We start from the raw sequence: 18,868 nt of genomic DNA on the forward strand, positions 1-18,868 counted from the left end.
AGTTGATCAGAAATAGTTTATAAAAAAAAAAAAAAAAAGCTTGGTGGAAAAAAGCTTGTTTTTCAGCGCGTGGGGGCGGGTTATAAACACTCCGGCAAAACAAGCGGTTACAACAGATGCATCGACAAGGGTCCCCGCCCGCCCGTTAATTTTTTTTCGTGGTAAACGTGGGACACACTACCGCGACCAGTATTTGGAATGGCGATCAGATAATTGGATTATTCTTCTTGCATTACATCAGAGACAAGGTAAGGACTATATATTATCAATCTTGCGTTGATCCGATAATTTTTTTTTCGCGATCACAGCCTGTGTGTGTGTGTGTGTGTGTGCCGTTGGCTGCGATAAAAGCACGGAGGGCTGGTTTTCCCCCGTCCCCTTTCGTGCATGCATGATGAAACATAATACAGATAATCTAGCGTTGATTTCAGGATGATTCAATAATCAAGCGAGAAATGGCAACGTGTTTAGTGGATTTCACTAAAGGGCTGTTTGACGGAGTTCCCTGGGATTACACAGGATCACTCTACAACTATACTCATATTCACCACGGTATAAAACGGAAATGTATAGATGAAAATATAATCTGTTTTTTGCATGTTGACCGGAAGAAACCCACTGACAATCGACAGCGTTATTAGATCCATAGCTATAATATAAAATATAGGTTTAGCTCTACAAACAAGGTGAGCGATTACATGGGGTTAATGGGTGGCATGGCCTATGCACTTACCGGAAGGGGGCGTGGCACTCATTGTGTTAAAGGTTGACTGTATACTATTCTTAACACTTTGATTGCCCAAGGTTAAATTCATGATATACCATCTAGGGGTGGACGGTATGGTCTAAAATTTATATCACGGTATAATTTGAAGCATAGACGGTAACGGTATATATCACGGTATCAGTGTTTCCGTTAGAATAATTTTTTTTGCCTGATAGGCAGGCTATATAAAGAATGACATCCTCAAGGCATGTAGATTTATAATATTTTAACTTAAAACTAGGCTACTTTTGCGTATAAAGTCATTATATTCCAAATAAAATAAGTCCAGAGTCGAGACTCCGTGCTGCTCCCATTGCAAACAGCTTTTGCTTTTACTAGTTTTTGGGATCGTTATATTGTTTATTCGCTATATCTATTCATAATTCATAGCTGCAGCCTCTGGTATAGTCTTCAGACCCTGTCTGAGCTGGCAGATGGTCAACACCGCCCTCTACTGCCAGGCGGAGCTATTGCATCTCATTGAAAATGGGCTTGTGTCTTTTAGGAGGCGATCTGAGCCGGGCGGGCGGGGTTTAAATACTCAGGCGAGCCACTTCTATACAACGATGGCATCAGTAACTCCGCCCGCCCGTCATTGTGAAGCGGTCGGTAGTGTGGTGCAGACCTCCACGAGCATTATTTGGAATTGCGATAAGATATTTGGATGATCTCTTTTGCATTACATCAGATACAAGGTCAGAACATCATATCTGAATTACATTTATTTCTACCCCAATCACAGCTATCTGTGTGGACCGCGTAACGCTGTTTACCGTTGGCTGCGGTGGGGGTGGGGGGGGGAGCGCCCCGCTACGACGGTAATTTCATGTATGGACGAGGAGACATAATAATGATAATCTAGCGTTGATTTCAGGATGATTAGATAATCAGCCGAAAAATTACAACGTGATGATTGGATTACAGTAAAATGCATTTTTCTCGCCTTTTCCTGGAATTACTGAAAAACACCCAAACCATACTCTATTCAAAACGGTATAAAACGGAAATGTACGAATGAAAAAACAATCTGTCTCTGCAATGTTGACTAGAAGCAGCTCACTGAGACCCAACAGCGTTATTAGACCCATAGATATAATAAGATATATTTTAAGCACTCGCAAATGTCACAGTCTAAAACTATATCCATTGAATAAAGACCTGGCAATGAATGGGGTATCAGCGCCCCCTGCTATGGCGGTCAATGTGTTAAAGGTTGACTATACTATTCTTAACACTTTGAGTGCCAGCAGGGGGCGCCAGAAATAGCGCTTGAGTGCCAGCGCTGTAGTCAATGGGAGGCCGAGCACATTTGCGAACGCATAAACTATATCTTAAATTATGCCTATGTGTCTTATACGCCTGTCAACATTGTCTAAACGGATTGTTTTTTAATCGTTACATTTCCGCTTTATACCATTTTGAAAAACGCTCGTTTTTTTAAACTTCCAGAAAAAAAGAAATCTTGGAATACACAAAACACGTTGTAATTTTTCAGCCTATTTATGAATCGTTTTCAAATAAACGCTAGATTATCGATAGTATATGTGTACTTATGCACGCTAGAGAAGCGGGCTGAAAAATCGATTATCTTATTTCCTGATCAGCACACACACACTCACAGCCACACACACACATATGGGACACGCTGAGATATAGGTGAAAACAGCTCTGATTATCCCAAGACTGGTAAAATAGATTCCTTACCTCAGATCAGATGTTCTCCAAAAAGATTATTCCAATTCCTGATCGCCATTCCAAATATCGATCGCGTTTATTGATCCAACGCTGGGTAGTGGAAACGCATATTCCACGCTGTTCTGAGGGTGAGCAATGACTGGGATCGTCTCCGGTTACATGCCTGACAAGTAAAATGTGGAATCCCGGATCTTTTTTTCCCATCCATTTCATTCAGTCCAATCCAATGGGTGCAATACCATCTGGAGAGACGATAGGGGGCGGTATTTTCCCTGTTCGAGCTCAGACAGATCCCCACTGGTAACGTGAGGCTAGATTGATGAAAAATGAATGGAAATCGATAATAAAAAAAATAACGATTAAATAACGCGATTTCTCGTTCTTGGCACTCAACGCATGGCATGAACTAACGAGATTTCTCGTGGCTGGCACTCAAAGTGTTAAGAATAGTCAAGTGGCGGCTGGGTGGCGCAGCGGTCTAAGCGCTCGTCACCAACGCGTGAGACACCGGTATAAATAAAAAATAGTATAGTCAACCTTTAACACATTGAGTGCCACGGACGCGTTTTGTCGTTAGTTCATGCCAACCGTTGAGTGCCCCCGACACTATATAGCGTTTGTTTGGCTTTTTTTTATTTATTGGCGATTTGAATTCATATTCCATCAATCGAGCCTCGGGTTAGTGCTGCAGAGTCTCTCTGAGCTCAATTGGGAAGAAGGCCCCCTATCGTCTCTCCCTGTGTAACTGCACCCCATTACTTAGACTGATACAGGGGGGGTGGCCAGTTTCCTCATTTTACTTTTCCGTCAAGCCAACTGAAGGATCGATTGTGCTCGCCGGCCCGGAAAACGTGTGGATTATGTATTTACAGTACCAACACTGTAATCAATAAGCGTGATCGATATTTGGAATGGTGATCAGGAATTGGAATAATCTTTTTGGATAACATCTGATCTCAGGTAAGGAATTACCAGTCTTAGGATAATCAGAGCTGTTTTCACCTATATCTCAGCGTTTGCCCTATGTGTGTGTGTGTGTGTGGCTGTGATCGCTGATGAGGAAATGAGAGAATCGATTTTTCAGCCCACCTCTATAGTGTGCATAAGTACACATATACTATCGATAATCTAGCGTTTATTTGAAAACGATTCATAAATAGGCCAAAAAACTACAAGGTTTTTGTGTATGCTAGAATATTCCAGTAAATGCCTTTTATCACGGAATCTATATATTTTCAGATATATCACCAGATGATTAAAAAAAAATCCAAAGGATGCAGGAAATGAAGTCTTTGTAACAAAAGAGTTCCTGGTGGGGGACCCCCAGACCCCCTGCTTAAAAAGTGGCCTGACTGGGGCTATATTTTGCACTATATTTCCTGGCCTGAATGATTTCCCCAGTCCAGCCCTGGTTAAAAGCCTCTAATGCTTATTAGTGTGTGTGCGTTTGAACGTTTGCATGTTTCAACCATACATTTCCATTTATTAAAAAAATAATAAAAAAAAAATATATATATATATATTATAATTATTTTAAAAAAATGTACCTCCTATAATAGTGGGGGTTGCGGCTCTCTGACACCGTTATTTGGGGGTCACGGCCTGAAAAGTTTGGGAACCCCTGACTTAGAGAACAGGCAACAGTTTGTGAACTTCGCTAGAAACGTATCTGAACATATGAACATTGAATGTGGAATTCCACAAGGTTCAGTTTTAGGACCTAAACTGCTTATTTTATATATCAATGACATGTGAAGTGTCAAAACTATTGAAATGTGTATTATTTGCGGACGACACACATTTTTACAGCTCAGGATATGATTTAAAAGCTTTAGCAAGCATTATCATGCAGGAAATGGATAAATTCAAGAAATGGTTTAAGGAAAATAAACTATCATTAAAAAACAAAGTTTATGATCTTTAGCAAGAGAAAAAAAGAAGAAAATGTTGTATTGTGAATAGATGGAGTTAGTATTGAAAGGGTTACAGAACTGCGTTTTTTGGGAGTATTGCTGGACGAAGGTTTGACCTGGAAACCTCATATTGCACACGTAAGGAAAAAAAATTCTACGAGTATTTTTATTGTGAATAAAGTTAAATATGTATTTGATAACAAAGCAATGCGAACATTGTACTGTGCACTCATATTGCCTTATCTTAATTACTGTGGAAGTATGGGGCAACACCTATAAGAGTCATATAAAACCACTGTATCTCCTACAGAAGAGAGCTATTAGGATTATTTGTAAAGCAGACTATCGAGAACACACTAACATATTATTTATTAATTCTGGATTATTGAAATTGCAAGAGCTAGTTAAGTTACAGACATTAGTAGTTATGCACAAGGCCAAAAGTAAAGCATTACCAGCCAATCTACAAAACAGGTTTGTCCTCATATCACAGAATGGAGAGCAGAGAAGGGAAGGTCATTTTAAACATCAATGTGCACGGACAACCCTGAAACAGATGTTTGGGAGTCAAACTCTGGAATTCTCTTCATAATGAGTTGAAGTACTGTATAAATATTTTCCAACAAAAAAATACTTTTAAAGACAGAACAATGAGAACATATGAACAGCAGGTATAAATGTCTCTATCTTTTCCATGCATCTGAGGCTCATGACGCAGGTTTTTTTGTTTGTTTTTTGTTTATTGGTAGCTAGCAATATTATTATTATTGTTATTATTATTACCGTTAATATTATTATTATTCATGGTCATATTATCATTATTATTATTATTATTATTATTATTATTATTATTATTATTATTATTATTATTATTATTATTATTATTATTATTATTATTATTATTATTGTTACGAAGGATCAGATTAAACCGAATATATATATTTATTAATTGATATATATTGCATAATATTTGTATATCGTTTGATATCCCTTGTGTATTCCTTGTACATATACACGGAATATCCCTTTAACCTAGTACAGACCATAATATTTCGTTCTCTTATTGGACAGCGGTCCCTTAGGCGCCACTGCCATACCCCCAAGGTCTAGTTCAAAGTCACCGCCAAAGACTTGCCTGGACCAGCGTTTCCGTTAGCCGGTAATTACCGGTATTTTACCGGCAAAATCTGTTTAAGTCCGACATATTTTATCTCTCCGGTCTTAATGTCCGGTGAAAATAATTCCCTGAGTCTAAGCACAATTTGATTATTTGAATTGTATTAAAATAGGCTAAAATTAAATAGCCTATGCGATGAACGAAACGATCATTACATTTGTTTCCTCGTTGCTTCTAATAATGACAACGACGTTGTCGGCGAGAGCTTAGTGCTGGATGTGCGGACTTTTCTGAAGCTGTAGAGCCGCAGTACCAGCAGTACAATGCAATATTCCAGCAGTACTCCAATTCAGCCATTTTCAGCCAATGTTGGGTGGGGGGCGCTGTTGTGCGGTTCCCAGAAAAGAGCCAATAACAGCTGAACAGCTTCTCTGCAGCGCCATACTCTTTGCAAATAAGTCGTTGCGAGGTGGAGAGAGTCGTCACGCAAACCCACGATAATGTTGCCGTCTCTCTGCTTTCTCAGTTCTTCGCTTGATATAATTAATACAAATGTCCAATATAACGGAATTCGTTAGCTCATAAAAATGTGATTATAACAGACTGCTGTTTAGTGTCGGACCGACTGCGTATCTGTCTATTTTATTTCAAGTCAGCAGCAGCACGGAGTATCGAGGGACTTATTTTATTTGGAATATATTAATGACTGTATACGTGAAGTTGAACATTATGATATGTGTGACGTGTCTGATACAACGAGGTGAAGCGATGTCGACTCGAGATTCATTTGGGGGTGCGTGTGACAGAGCTGCTGCAGCGGGAGCTTGATGCTGGTAGCGTATCGCACTAACTTGAGAGGCGAGAGATAGTAATTTGATTCTGCAAATCAATTTCTCATTCTTCGCTTGATGTAATTAATACACATGTCCAATTATAACGGAATTCGTTAGCTCATAAAAATGTGATTATAATAGACTGCTGTTTAAAACTCTGACCGGAATATCTCGAATATGTCCGGTGATAGAAATCTTGCAGGACACTCAGACCGGCACGAATATGTTCTAACGGAAACGCTGGCCTGGACATGAACGGCTCTGCGCAAGGATACGAGACAGGAATAAAGCTGGTACTAGTTTGTTCACCTAACGTATAAATACGGCGCAGGTGAATACAGAAGTTAAGTTACCCAATAAGTTGAAGCCTCACCCACGATACAACGTGCGGTGAAGTAAGGCCTGTTTGGCCCCAAATAGAGCATTGAGACCGCGTGCGAATTAATAACTGAAGTATCAGAGTTTAACGCTGTACCGTCGAGTTCGACCTATTCTATTAATTCAGTAATAGTCTATTTATGTATAGTGTATCGTGGGCTACCGTTCTACAGTGACCAGCATCACCAATGTTTCCTCGTACCAGCTAGTGTGCTTATCCAGGCTGGGCAGCTTACCCTGGCGCCTGCACCCGAGGAGCCCTAGATGAGGACCGTGTGGACATGTACACTGGATAACCTACCCGACGACTACATAGCCCTTTTCGGCTGGATTATATTTGCTTTGGTCCTGTAACTGATGGAGCGGAGAATCGCCTACACCCACAATTGTGTGGGATTTACCCTGTGAGGAGCAACGTCGAGCCCGCCTCTCAGAAGCCTGAGGCTGGCTAGCTTTCTTCCATGCGGAGCTGCATGCCGGAGAACAGCTGTTATTCGTCTGCGGATCAAGAGATTATTGCACCGTCTCCTGTACTTGGAGTCTCCCTATTCTTCGTTGACCCAGACTCTGCTACCGACAAATCCTCTCCCCTTGCTGGCCTACAACCGGAGGGACCCTACCAGTATCTCCCGCTGCCTTACTAGTGTACCATAGATATAATTCCTAAGATACAGGTGGTATTCATTATCTCCTGCGTAATATGATAATGGACTTACGTTATTGATTTACTCACGCACATTCTTTCGCCTTATAAGCGCGACCCTACGTAAAGTATTGTTATATACTATCATTGCTGCTAATAAATATTATTATAACCCAGTTTTGTGTGGAACCGTGTCATTGTGGGAAGTGTTCATCTGATATACCTGTGTACTGTATGGCCAGTAGTAATGTACATAAGACAGTAGTGGTTTAATGATACCATACTTATATAATACAGTCAGGGAATTGTACCCCTCAGTTACAATTGGTCCTTCGAGCCGGAGGGTAACTAGCGTAATATTAATATAGTAGTATTAATATTGACATGGCCAATGATGAACACTCCACAAACGGTTCTCCTAAAATAGATCGCCCGCAGCGTAGACGGCATCCACCTCAGTACTTAGAGGACTACGCTGCCAGTATACTACCTAGCTTTCTACAGACGTTAAACGCGGAAAAAGCGGATAGTAAAAGTATGTCAAACCCTACCGACAAGGCGGCCCCGCCAGTAGAGACCCTAGTGGGTTCTAACGTAACTGACCAAGCTCACGGGGGGGACCAGGAGGGACCTGACATGACTTTACCCCCCGCCAACGTCAACGAGGTAGTCCCCGGAGAGCTCCAGGATAAAGAAAGCCCTCCAGGGACGGAACCCGACCCACCACAAGAAGAGACGCGCACCCCGGAGATGGATCTCCTCGGTACGCGACAGGAGAACGGATCTCCAACGAGTACTACCAGAAGCCGATCACCTCTACCAGTGTCCTCCCCCAGCGAGGCGGACAAGATGCTGGCGCAGGCCTTTATCGCCACCCTGGCAGCCTCAACCGAACGCGATCGACTCCAAGCACAGACGCTTAGCGAGCGCGAACATTTGTCCATGGAACAAGAACGCTTCCACGCGAAACTCCAAGCGCAAGCCCTTAGTGAACGCGAACACTCTGCGACCGAGCGAGAGCGCTTACAGGCGCAGCAACGGAGTGACGAAGACCGCATACGCCTAGAGACTAGACGCCTCCAGACGGAAGAGAATATGGAAAGAGACCGCGCCGAAGCCCAGCGCGCCGCCGCCGGTGCCCAACGCGAAGCAGAGCGCGACCTCGCCTACACCAAGCGCGAAGCCGAGCGCGACCGATTACAAGCGCAGATAATGGAGCAACTGATTACCAGGGTAACCCCCCCTCCCTCCGCACGGGGCTCCAGGGCCTCGTCAAGACAAGGGTCTAGGGCACCATCCCCTACCCGATCAAGCGACCCTGAGCCCGGCCAACAGAGAGAGCCTATACCCCTCTCCGAACCCCTTCCCCGACCGGTCCAAGCGAGACCCAGCAACAGGGAAGAACCGGCCTATGCCGCGGAGAGGCTAAATAGACGATTACAGGATCTAGATCAGTGGTTCCCAACCTTTTTTGAGTACTGTACCACCAAAGCATTTCAAGCCAACCAAAAGTACCACCTACTACGCGATCAATCGTGGTGATGCCCAGGATGTATAATTAATAAATGTATTGTGGCAGACGGGCTGTGTGTGTGTGTGTGTGTGTGTGTGTGTGTGAGACCTGGATAAAGTCACATGGTCACACAGGTTGGCAGTTTATTGAAGTAAAGCTTTAGTTCTGAGACACCATTCACCATGGATAGCCACCAGCCACCATGATAGCACAGCGCTTTGTATAGTCAAATCGGCACGGCGGCCGATACGTGGCACAGCGGCCCTACATTAAAATTGACATGGCGGCCCATCCTGTGTGTGTGTGTGTGTGTGTGTGTGTGTGTGTGTGTGTGTGTGTGTGTGTGTGTGTGTGTGTGTGTGTGTGTAGCTAAGGTGAAACCTGGGAGTGGAAGAAGGAGAGAAGTGATGAGGAGAGATAGAGAAGAGGAGATTTTTGTCTGTGTGACCCAATGCAACAATTAATGTGACACTTAAACTAATAACTAATCATATAAATTATAATAGCCATTGTTTAAAGACTAAAAAAAGGTTAGTAACCTACCAATTAATGTGACACTTGAGCCTGTCATACAAGCTAAGAACAGTTGTGTCTGACTCTTTACCTTGAAGAGAGAGATTCAGCTGGTTGAGTTTGCTGAAAATATCAGAGAGGTATCCCACGCAGCCGGGCTACCCAGTCTGCGTCGTCGAACATCGCCACAAGGGGGTGTGTGTGCTCAGACAGAAATGCCCTCACTTCATTGCGCAGCTCAAACAGCCGCTGTAACGTCTTCCCTCGGGATAACCACCGGACGTCGGTGTGAAGCAGGAGCTGTTTATGTTCTGACCTACCGTCTTCACAAAGTGACTGAAACAGTCTATGATTCAAAGGCCTGGACTGTATGAAGTTGATCACTTTTACGGCATCATTCAAAACATCATTTAACTCTGGACTCATTCTACGTCAGGGTTTACCTTTTTTAACGTGTGCCAAAAATTGTCAATAACGTTAAAAACGTCCAGTACAGTAGTTCTCCCCGTGAGTTTCTTGCAAAACAGAATGTGCTCGTTCATCTCCAAAGTGTCTTTGTAACGCACAAACGCAATCAGTTGTGCTTCCCCACTGACATCCGTCGATTCATCCAACTGCAAAGCGAACATATATGCTTTACATTGTTTCTGGATGAACCAGCTCGACTCAGCCATTGATCCATAATGATTTTTATCTCAATAAACACCAGCGCATTCACTTGATAGGATGTTGTTTTGCTAGCCAGCGCGCCACTACAATGATGATAATTCAGAGTTTTGTTTTTCTTCAATGAACACCTGACAGCTGACAGACAGTCCGGCGCCGGCGGGCGGGAAGCTGAACTCAGCGCCAATAATAATATAATTATAGCCAGCAAATGATTACTTAATTTGAATGCCCCCAATTTTGGTTACATTATTACAGATTATGCATTATTCATTATGTGGGTACAGTTTTCCTGTACAATTTCTAATAAAAAAAAATAAAAAAACCAAAACTTTTTTTTTTATTTTACTTTTCAAAATCTTTTCACGTACCACCTGGGGACCACCCACGTACCACTAGTGGTACGCGTACCACCGGTTGGGAAACACTGATCTAGATGACCTGGCAGAGGAAGAAGAAGAGGGAGAGGAGGAGAGTCAAGCCCAACAGCATCACCGTACTCCACAGGACCAGGAGGTCCAGTACAGCCCAGACTTTACCCCCGCGGCTCTGCGCTACAGACCCCCGACTCAATTCACGGGTGAGCTTGACGCACGACCAGCCCCGAGGAACAGCACCTGGGTACGCGGGCCTTGGTACCCGACAGGTACCAGCCCACCACGACAAGTAAGAGGAGACTCGCCTAGGAGGCCTCTCCTCCAACGCTCACCGATGTGCCAGCCATCCATGGCATCGTACCTTGGCACACCGACGTTCCCGGACTTCACACACGAGAACAGAGCACAGTACACAGAGCTACGAATGTGCTTAGAGACAATGATGTCCGATGTAACTGATGAACCGTACAAGTATGCTATCCTACTCAAGCACCTGAAGGTGCCCAGAGCGCACAATATAGCGCTGGCATATTCCAACTCTACTACCCCATACACCGCGGCTCTAGCAGCCCTCGACCAACGATATGGACGCATATGGGACTACGTAATACAAGAGATAAGGAATATTGACCGTCTACCCCCAGCCACAGACAATCGCTCACTAGATGACCTGTCTATCAAGGTACAATCCCTGGTAGGGATGCTGGGGGCGCAAAAGGAAAAGGGTATGCACGAACTGTACGCAAACTCTAATGTTGAGAGGATTTTAGAGAAGCTTCCGCCCGCCCGACAAGAGCGCTTCAGGCGGCAAAGAGACCACCGTGATCCTAACGGTCCCGAGCCATCCCTCCTAGACCTAGCCGACTTCCTGGCGAGAGAAGTCAACAGCCTACGGTTGGATACGTTCGTGCGGAGCACACCAAGCTCCAGAGAGGGACCTAGGAGAGCAAACGATGGCCGCAGGCTGGTGACCGTCATGCACCAAGCCGAATCAGTACAGAGCAACAAGAACCACAGTACCCCCTCGATGAAAGAGAAGTGGAAGATTGTATGCCCGTACTGCGAAAAGGAACACTGGCTGTCACACTGTGACACGTTCAAGAAGATGACCGCCGACGAGGTGAGTCAATGGATAAAGTCCAACCGACGCTGTTACCGATGTGCGCGCAGTCACATGGCAGCCGAGTGCCGCCTAAAGAAGAGGTGTAGTTGGTGTGACGGAGCCCACTTGGACGTCCTACATGACAGTAACAGAAGAAAGCCTGCACCCCCAAGCAGCACAAAGGCAAGTGTTATGTACATTGACCCCGCCAGCAGCGGGGGCGCCCGGGTGCTCTTGAAGGTGGTCCGCGTAACATTGAGTTACGAAGACAAGGTCATGGACACCTACGCCGTCCTTGACGACGGGTCAGAGAAGACCCTTCTCCTCGCGTCCGCTGCGGCCCAGCTGGGGCTGCGGGGGAGCAAAGAAACGATGACGATTCGGACAATAAGAAGAGACCTGAAGACGATAAAGGGCGAGAATGTCTCCTTCACTATCGCAGCAAGCGGGCAGCCAGAGAGACGGTATAGGATCACTAACGCTTTCACCAGCCAAGACATAGGTCTGTCGCAGTACACCTACCCCATCGCCAAGCTGATGGATAAATATGTGCACCTGCGTCAACTACCTATACCGCTCATAGACGGTGCCACCCCGACCCTGCTGATAGGATCCGACCATGCACACCTCATCGTCCCGATGGACCGGGTCCACACTGGGCCCAGAGGCTGTCCAGCAGCAGTCGAGACCCGCCTAGGATGGACACTACAAGGCCCCCTCTCTAGGTCTCCTAACCGAACAGCAGCCACTAGCTGCCTCCACTCCAGAGTGACAGAAGAAGACACCACCCTCCTACAGCACATCGAGAGGCTATGGACACTAGAGACAATGCCCTTTAAGAACGAAAAGAAACACATTCGTTCCAAGGAAGACATTTATGCTATAGCCCTCCTCGAGCGGGGGACAAAGAGAGTCAAAGTCAACGGAGTGATGAGATATGCAACTCCACTCCTGAGGCGAGAGGGTATGCCTACCTTCCACGCCCCAAAAGAAGCGACGGAGCGGTATCTATCGAACACAGAGCGGCGCCTAGCCAGAGACCCCGCTCAAGCGACTGTGTACCGCGCTGAGATTGACAAGCTAATCACAGCGGGACACATAAAGAAAATTGACATTAAAGAGGCCGATCAGACGACCGAATCATGGTACGTGCCGCACCACAAAGTCCACCACAACGGCAAGGATCGTATTGTGTTTAACTGCAGCTACCAGATCGGATCACAAAATCTGAATAAAGAGCTCTTGCCCGGCCCAACACTCGGCCCCTCTCTACTAGGCGTGTTGCTACGTTTCCGCCAAGACAAGGTGGCCATCAGCGGCGACATCAAAGGGATGTTCCTGCAGGTGCGACTAGTGGAGGAGGACAAGCCCCTGCTGCGGTTCTTATGGAGAGAGAGGATCGGGGATGAGCAACCATCCATCTATCAATGGGAAGTCCTCCCTTTCGGAACCACATGCAGCCCATGCTGTGCTACGTTTGCACTGCAAAAACACGTCGCAGAGGACCCAGCAGCTGATGAAGAGGTCCGACAAAGTGTAGGAAATAGTTTCTACGTGGACAACTGTCTGCAAAGCGTCTCGACGCCAGAAGAAGCCGAGGCTCTCCTACTCAAGCTCCGCGCCTCCCTGATCAAAGGCGGCTTTGATCTCCGGCAGTGGGCCAGCAGCGACCCTCAAGTATTGCGCAGCCTCTCCCCAGAGGACAAGGCAGCAAGCAGCGAGACCTGGATGGCGACCATCCCAGGAGAAGCCCAAGAAATGACATTAGGACTAGTCTGGCGCTTCAAAACAGACTCGCTCCATTATAAACACACACCCCTGACCAAGGAGCAGGGAAGGTCGACTTCACTACCGACCACAAGACGGAGTGTATACAGAACACTCGCCAGACAATATGACCCGTTGGGATGTATTCTACCTTACACCACCAGGGCAAAGATGATTGTAAGAGCGTTATGGGACAAGGACCAGGGCTGGGACGACCCCATACCCGAACACCTTGCCTCCACATGGAGAGAGTGGGAGACAGAACTCAGCTCGCTCCCAGGTGTCAACATACGCCGCAGCTACTTCCCACCCACAGTGAGGCCTGAGACGTGCCAGATGGACCTGCAAGTCTTCAGCGACGCCTCCGAAGTAGCCTACGGTTCGGTGGCCTACTTGCGGGCCCGAGAGGAGGGAGGAGAAATACATACTGCCTTCGTCCTGGCTCGCTCAAGAATAGCCCCCCGCAAGCAACAATCTATCCCGCGTCTAGAGCTCTGCGCAGCCCTAGCAGGAGCGCAACTCGCCACGTTAATCCAACGTGAACTCACCATCCCGGTGCAAAGAACAATCCTGTGGTCAGACTCCATGACCGTACTCACATGGATCCGGTCCGATTCGTGCAGATACAAGGTCTTCGTGGGAGTCAGAATCACAGAGATCCAAGATTTAACAGAAGCAGCAAGCTGGAGGTATGTGGACACAAAACACAACCCAGCTGACGTCATCACCCGGGGAATGTCCCTGGATGACCTCACCCGTCACAATCTATATAGTGACGGGCCCGAGTTCCTCAAGCTCCCGGAAGAAGAGTGGCCTACACCCACCCCACGGGAGGCGAGTGAAGAGGAGGCAGAGAAGAAGAAATCTATGTTCTGTGGGTTGACACACACACTCGTCCCCACAGATCCCAACATAGACGACTGCCTCACCCTTGAGAGTGCGCAGCTAAAGACATTCCTGTGGCACCACCCAGAGGTTCAGCCCACTACTGACATTACTGCAGCTAACTACGAAGAAGCAGAACTCCTTCTGCTACAGCGAGCCCAGAGAGACTCGTTCCCCGACGAGCTAGACTGTCTACAGGGATCAAAGCCAGTCCCGTCAGACAGCAGACTGCTCCACTTAGCCCCTGAGAGCGACGCCCATAATCTCATCAGAGTGGGTGGTCGTCTGAGGAGAGCCCCAGACTTACCGGATGACGTCAAGTACCCGATAGTCTTAAACAGCCGACACAAGGTCACAGAGCTTATCATAAAGAAATACGACGAGGACGTGCACCACGCCGGGGCAGAGAGAGTCTTCGCGGAGATCAGACATCGTTATTGGATACTGCAATGGAGAGAAGCAGTACGACGCTTCCAGCGGACTTGTCTAGACTGTCGTAAATGGCGAGCACAGCCCAGTATACCCCGGATGGCTGACCTACCCCCCTGTCGCCTCCGACTCGGCGACAAGCCCTTTCACTCCACCGGTATGGACTGTTTCGGCCCGCTGTATGTAAAGAAAGGAAGAGGGACTGAGAAGCGGTGGGGTATTGTATTCAAATGCATGACCACCCGAGCGATACACATAGAACTCCTTCCAACCATGAGCACAGACTCATTCCTTATGGCCTTCCGGAGATTCACATCGCGGAAAGGGAAACCGTCTATATTATTGTCTGATCACGGGACAAACTTCAAAGGCGGAGAAAGAGAGCTGAGAGAGAGCTTCCATGCTATGGGCCCAGAACTTAAGACCCACCTCGCCCCAGCTCAGATTGACTTCCAGTTTAATCCCCCGAATGCACCTCACTTCTTTTTGAACTTGGGAACGAGAAGTACGTTCAATAAAGACAGCCCTGTACGCCGTGCTTGGGGCCCAGACCGTGGCGGAAGAAGTCCTCACGACAGTCCTCACGGAGATCGAGGGAGTATTGAACTCAAAGCCCCTCGGTTACGTCTCAAGTGATGTAGCAGATGTCGACCCAGTCACCCCCAACACTCTCTTGATGGGGCGGCTGGACCCCGCGCTACCACAGACAGTGTACAGGCCTGAAGAAGCGAACGGCCGAAGAATGTGGAGGTACAGTCAAGTATTGGCTGACAAGTTTTGGAACAGTTTCCTCCTCCACTATCTACCGTCTCTACAGACCCGCCAGAAATGGGTGAAAGAAAGAGACAATTTGACAGAAGGAACAGTCGTCATGATTATCGACCAGTCACTACCCCGAGCTATGTGGCCGGCCGGCCGCGTAAGCAAAGTGATCACTGGTGCCGACGGAAAGGTCAGAGCGGCAGAAGTGCTCGTCCAAGGGCGGACATACACCCGGCCCGTGGCGAGGCTGATAGAGTTGCCAAGGCTCCCCGACACTTTTGATGACGACCATGACCCCCTGACTTTGTGAACTGCCTACCCTCACAACAGACATTGAGTAGTGGACAGTGCGGTTAATCTGTCTCTGCTTATCTAATTAGGTGGGACTAATTAGGAGGCGGCTGTTACGAAGGATCAGATTAAACCGAATATATATATTTATTAATTGATATATATTGCATAATATGTGTATATCATTTGATATCCCTTGTGTATTCCTTGTACATATACACGGAATATCCCTTTAACCTAGTACAGACCATAATATTTCGTTCTCTTATTGGACAGCGGCCCCTTAGGCGCCACTGCCATACCCCCAAGGTCTAGTTCAAAGTCATTGCCAAAGACTTGCCTGGACATGAACGGCTCTGCGCAAGGATACGAGACAGGAATAAAGCTGGTACTAGTTTGTTCACCTAACGTATAAATACGGCGCAGGTGAATACAGAAGTTAAGTTACCCAATAAGTTGAAGCCTCACCCACGATACAACGTGCGGTGAAGTTTGGCCCCAAATAGAGCATTGAGACCGCGTGCGAATTAATAACTGAAGTATCAGAGTTTAACGCTGTACCGTCGAGTTCGACCTATTCTATTAATTCAGTAATAGTCTATTTATGTATAGTGTATCGTGCGGCTACCGTTCTACAGTGACCAGCATCACCAACGTTTCCTCGTACCAGCTAGTGTGCTTATCCAGGCTGGGCAGCTTACCCTGGCGCCTGCACCCGAGGAGCCCTAGACGAGGACCGTGTGGACATGTACACTGGATAACCTACCCGACGACTACATAGCCCTTTTCGGCTGGATTATATTTGCTTTGGTCCTGTAACTGATGGAGCGGAGAATCGCCTACACCCACAATTGTGTGGGATTTACCCTGTGAGGAGCAACGTCGAGCCCGCCTCTCAGAAGCCTGAGGCTGGCTAGCTTTCTTCCATGCGGAGCTGCATGCCGGAGAACAGCTGTTATTCGTCTGCGGATCAAGAGATTATTGCACCGTCTCCTGTACTTGGAGTCTCCCTATTCTTTGTTGACCCAGACTCTGCTACCGACAAATCCTCTCCCCTTGCTGGCCTACAACCGGAGGGACCCTACCAGTATCTCCCGCTGCCTTACTAGTGTACCATAGATATAATTCCTAAGATACAGGTGGTATTCATTATCTCCTGCGTAATATGATAATGGACTTACGTTATTGATTTACTCACGCACATTCTTTCGCCTTATAAGCGCGACCCTACGTAAAGTATTGTTATATACTATCATTGCTGCTAATAAATATTATTATAACCCAGTTTTGTGTGGAACCGTGTCATTGTGGGAAGTGTTCATCTGATATACCTGTGTACTGTATGGCCAGTAGTAATGTACATAAGACAGTAGTGGTTTAATGATACCATACTTATATAATACCCCTCAGTTACAATTATTATTATTATTATTATTATTATTATTATTATTATTATTATTATTATTATTATTATTATTATTATTATTATTATTATTATTATTGTTATCATAGTTATGGTAATGGTTATTATTATATGGTATGAAGCTGTAGGGTGCACTTGAGCTGACCATTATATTAAAATAAATATAATAAATAAGTTTGGAAGGAGGCAGGAAACATAAGTTTTCTTCATCCTGCTCCTTTTCGGCCATGTATCATGTAAAAAAAAATAAAAAAGATGTTGGTGATATTGTGCAAAGATGAACTGTACCCCCATGTACGAAACAAAATAAAATGAATGAATGAAACAACGAGTTTACTCGTTATAGCCCGCCAATTGAATACTGCCAACAACGAGTATACTCGTTATTGGATCGTTATTTCTTTTATTCGCTATTTCCATTCATAATTCATCCTGGTATGCTGGGGAACTGTGTGGCACTGTGTCTGAGACCGCAACGGTCCGATACCTCGGCCTGGTGGTATACGGCCGGCGTTGCACCCCCTTTCTGACTCTGTGTATGTGGCTGTGCGTCATTGAAAGTCATCCGGGATCAAGATACGTAACGTGGATCAAGATATACACCTGATCGCATTGAATCGCCTTTGGGACGCCAGAATCATTATGCTTTTGGGGGTTATGGCGTGGGCCAAATGGACATACGATCTAGCAGATGGCAATCATCAGCTTGGTTGTGCATTGTTTTCATAGCCATCGCCCTGATCAGCGTATGCTGTTGTACTAACGTATGCCGTTATTGACAATCAATTAATCATAAACGACCCCCCTCCTTTCATGCATGCATGATGGAACATAATATACCGATCATATGCATTTGAATTTTTAATTGTAGCGTGTATAGGGACAACATGCCAATGGATTAAGTATAAGTATATAAGTATATTCTTATTTAGCCCCAACCAAACCATTATTTAAACAACTGCAACTACTCACAATTTATGAGGTCAACAAGTATCAAACAGGGATTCTTATGTACAAAGTAATTGGTCTTCCTTTATCTTTGCCTAATTTTTTTCAAACTTATTTTGAGTTTAATTCTCATTATCATGCACATCTCACAAGAAGAAATAAAGACTTACGCATTCCTTTCTGTAGGACCTCTGTTGCCAAATTCTCATTTGTTTATCAAGGTGCAGTGATGTGGAATGATGTACAAAATCTAATAGAAACAGGTTCCACTTTAAATATATTTAAAAGTAAGCTTAAAAAAGAACTACAGATCCTGTAGTCTAGTATCCATGTGTATTTGTGTAAAGTTTTTTTTTAATTTTTATTCCCAACATTATAATAGTTGTACAATGCTGTATTGTATGTATCTGTGTGTATGTGAGAGGGATATGCGCATGTGTTTGTGCATAATGTGGGGGGGGGGGGGGGGGTATTTACATTTTTTTGTGTAGTTATCCTATATAGGTTTAAGAGGGGAGGTCGCTTATAAGCCCTTGGTTTTTTTTTTACCTTTCCTGCACATTTGAACTGTTCTTCTATTTACTTATTTTATCCCAGAATGTATGTTTGTAAGTGCGAATAACAATAAACAATAAATGTAACTGAGGGGTACAATTCCCTGACTGTATTGATAAGTATGGTATCATTAAACCACTACCGCTTTATGTACTTTAATTACTGGCCATACAGTACATGATATATAAATATGATGAACACTTCCCACAATGAATCGGTTCCACACAAAGTGGTAATTAAGTATTTATTGCAGCAAAAAGTACATAATATACTTCTCTATTTTACTTTGGAT

General features: G+C 45.4%; 1 protein-coding gene across 1 annotated transcript in view; it reads left to right on the forward strand.

The window, feature by feature from the left end:
• Positions 1-18,868, forward strand: part of LOC311231828 (E3 ubiquitin-protein ligase SMURF2-like) — a 208,372-nt gene that overhangs the window by 160,945 nt on the left and 28,559 nt on the right. The gene's annotated exons all lie outside the window — the stretch shown is intronic.

Source organism: Notolepis coatsorum, assembly GCF_963971535.1.
Source record: "Notolepis coatsorum genome assembly, chromosome: 7".
In the NCBI taxonomy this organism is placed as follows: Eukaryota; Metazoa; Chordata; class Actinopteri; order Aulopiformes; family Paralepididae; genus Notolepis; species Notolepis coatsorum.